We start from the raw sequence: 2,618 nt of genomic DNA, 5'->3' as shown, positions 1-2,618 counted from the left end.
ATATTGCTGTTTTCATAATGTGGCACTTTCATTCTTGCTGAAAATCTCTGTTCTCATTCGGGGCTGGGATTCTCCAGTGCCGCTGAAAATGAATGGAGTTTAGGCTGGAATGCCAAGTTCTCCATTCTCACTTGCAGTGGGGAGGGCACCGAGGAGATCAGAGTGTACCACACGCACTTGCTGGAATTTTACCGCCTCACCCGCCCCAGAGTCGGGGCGGGCGAAGCTCGCAGAACGGCCTCGGGCGGGATCTTACGAGCCTTGGGTGGGCGAGGCGGTAAACTTCGGGCAACTATTTCTGCTTCGGAAACAATCATATTGAGCAGCTGAAAATATTTCTTAAGGAATAATGATTGTTGTGCAGGATATTCTTTTTCACTAAGAGGCAAACTTTTTTTTTGTTTTACAGAATCTAGTGATTCAGTTGCTAAATTGAGGAAATGTGCCGGAGCAAAAAGGTGACCCAACTAATAGACTTCTTGCTAAGTGGTTGCTACAATTAATCTCTTTTTGTCTGCATAAGAATTGTAATGGCAATAAGATATGCCTTGCATAATAATGTCCCCCTTGTTAATATTTTTTCCAAGAAATTTTAACTTCTGCAATTGACAATTTTCAGACATGTGTATCTGATTAGAATACTTGGCAGGCATGAGCTCATGAACTATGGGTCACGACTATTAAACAAAATGGAGAGAGCAATATGAATGAAGCATCAGCTGATGGTGTTACTGCCTCCATTAAACATACAGAGAAGAATTTGATGTGAGCATGTTAAGTATTCATATCATAACATCGCCAACAGGGATGTATGCCCTCTAACATTTGCAAAATATTTGTGTTAACAAGACAAGTTTTGATAAGCAAAAAGTTGATATGCCAGTGTTCTAAATTGGCATTTTGCAGCATTAAATCAAGATGGAGGATAAAATGATTCCTCTGTCGCATGTTGAAGTAAGACAATGCTCTGAGTGATTGCACAGTCCTGGACTGACAGGGGCTGTTTTCTGTCCCCTCTGATGACGTTTTAGTACTGAACACTTAAGCTTATCATTCAGTGCTCTGATGACACTGGCATCTTATTCTTCAAGAAATATAGGTTGATTTTAGCAAAAATCAAGAAAAATTTTCCAATTCCAACTGCTGCAGGAATCGTCACGAATGGGACGGAAAATTTGACAGTGCTTTTAAAGACCTCTCGATCCCTAGGGGGGAATTTACATTCTCGGGGTCATTGTTTCATTGTGTGGTCTGGTTGGCTGTTGAGATTCGCATTCTAATCAGTATTCTGTAACTTGATCTTGTGTCTCTGTGACCTGTCTGAGAGCACATTTCCACTCCATCTGACGAAGGAGCAGTGCTCCGAAAGCTAATGGCATTTGCTACCAAATAAACCTGTTGGACTTTAACCTGGTGTTGTTAAAACTTTTACTGTCATCAAGGACAGAGAATTTGATGCTCAGCAAACTCTCCGTTTACTATAGCGGGACCAGAGAATCCTGCTGGCGTGAATGGCCAGAGAAGCCCGGCTGGGAACTCAGAACACTGGTCCGAATTGTTTTTTTCCCATTGCGTGTTAACACCTCCTTTAGTCGTGAAAGGCTTAGGGATACCCCGAAATTGTGAATGAATTATGAAAATACACATTCTTTCTTCCTTTTGGATTACAATTAACTACTTTTCAGCAGCACTTGTTTATTAGAAATGATGTAGGATTTTCAATCTTTTCCCTTTCTCTGAATTAATAGAAAATATAACATCCGGGATCAAACTGGAACTCCAGTATCCACTATTGCAGCAGGAAATCACCCTTTCCCAGGACAAGAAGCGGCACAATAACCGAGGAATACATAACACCAGGCGGTGATGGTGGATGTTAACACTACATTTCAGGAAGTGCTTAAAACTGCATACATCCACAATGGTTTATGTTGTGGTCTCTGGGAAGCTGTCAAAGTGCTGGACAAATAACAGGCTCATTTGTGTGTCCTGGCAGGCAATTGTGACGAGGCGCAGTATGTTAAGTTGGTAGAGGCCATCTGTGCTGAGTATTAGATCAATCTGATTAAGGCTGATGACAACAAGAATCTCAGTGAATGGGTAGGCCTGTGCAAAATCGACCGAGAAGGGAAACCTCACAGGGCTGCAGCTGTGTTGTTGTCAAGGATTATGGCAAAGACTCACAAGCCAAATATGTCATTGACAGTTATTTCAGAGGAAAGTGATATGCTTCATAAATAAAAACATAAGCACTGGAACTCCATTATCCATTTAAGCAAGACCAAAAAAAATAATCTGTTGTGTTTTCAAGTGTGTGCGGTTGGGCATAATCTGGTTTTGAATTCAGCAAAAGAATGGTAAGTACCATTTACCTGTACCAAGTGTTGTCATTTTCCTACCAGGGCGATCAGGGAAATGAGAACTAAGACAACAAAATTGGACATGCCAACATGCACTTTTCATCTTACTCATTTCCAATCAATAATATGACCTAAAATCAAACAACAGGCTGTATAAACTACTTTTTCCATCCTGTTGCAAAATGTTCCATGGCTGAACAAAAAATAGTGGACAGGACTGATGGGCCAAATGGCCTATGGTCTTTTGAACCGTAAAAT

The 2,618-nt window shown here is 41.1% G+C and overlaps 1 pseudogene; it reads left to right on the top strand.

Annotated features, from left to right (window-relative positions):
• Positions 1–703: 703 nt before the first annotated feature.
• LOC144505350 (small ribosomal subunit protein eS12 pseudogene) lies at positions 704–2,225 on the top strand (annotated as a pseudogene).
• Positions 2,226–2,618: the final 393 nt, after the last annotated feature.

Source organism: Mustelus asterias, chromosome 16, assembly GCF_964213995.1.
Source record: "Mustelus asterias chromosome 16, sMusAst1.hap1.1, whole genome shotgun sequence".
NCBI classification, from domain to species: domain Eukaryota; kingdom Metazoa; phylum Chordata; class Chondrichthyes; order Carcharhiniformes; family Triakidae; genus Mustelus; species Mustelus asterias.
Note: the sequence above shows the minus strand (reverse complement) of the source record. Positions and strands in the feature narration are given on the sequence as shown.